The sequence below is a fragment of the Gallinula chloropus genome, assembly GCF_964237585.1.
Source record: "Gallinula chloropus genome assembly, chromosome: 20".
NCBI classification, from domain to species: Eukaryota; Metazoa; Chordata; class Aves; order Gruiformes; family Rallidae; genus Gallinula; species Gallinula chloropus.
In genome coordinates, this window is record NC_140105.1 from 9,225,417 (window position 1) to 9,226,159 (window position 743).

A 743-nucleotide genomic window follows, 5' to 3' on the forward strand; every position below is an offset into this window, starting at 1 on the left:
CCCGGGACACCCCACCCGCTGTGGGAACCCCGGGAGACCGGCTGAGCCCGTGGGCGTGACCCTCGAGGGGGGACGGCGATGCTCGGGCCGGGAGTCACCGTGCCCGGTACCGGGTGACTTGGGGGGTGCTGGGGCGGCCCAAACCGGGGCAAAGGGCACCGGCTGCGTGGCACCGTGGCGGCGGGGCCACCAGCACGGCCCCGGCTGCGGGTTTGGGGATGCGTGGGGCCTGGGGTGCGCCCCTCCGGGGGTGTCGGGGGGTTGGGGGGTGCAGCCGTGGCTGGGTGCAGCTCGGTGCTGGGCCGGGGGTTCAGACCCAGGAGGTGTCGAGCTGCCCCCCCCCCACCTTCCCCGGCAGCCTCTGCCCCTCCAGCCCCGCCGTGACCCGGCCCGGGGGTTGGGGAGGGGGGCGGTGGGTGGGTGGGGGGTGTCCCTGCAGGACGAGGCCCCCGGGGGCCGCCCAGCACCTGCGCTCACCAACTGGCCGGCACCTTGCCCAGCTGTCTGCCCGTCTGTCTGTCCAGCCGTCCAGCCCGTCTGTGCGCCCACCCCTCCCCGCACCTGTCCGTCTGTCCCACCCTCCCTGCCCGCATCCGGCCGTCTGTCCAGCCGCCCCCCACCCCCTATTTCCCCCTCCTCGGCCGGGCCGCCCTGCCCTCCGGTTGTCCGTCCGTCCGTCCCGCCGTGTCCGTCCGTCGGTCGCCCTGGCCCGGGGCGGCCGCCAGGGGGCAGCCCCGCCCCGC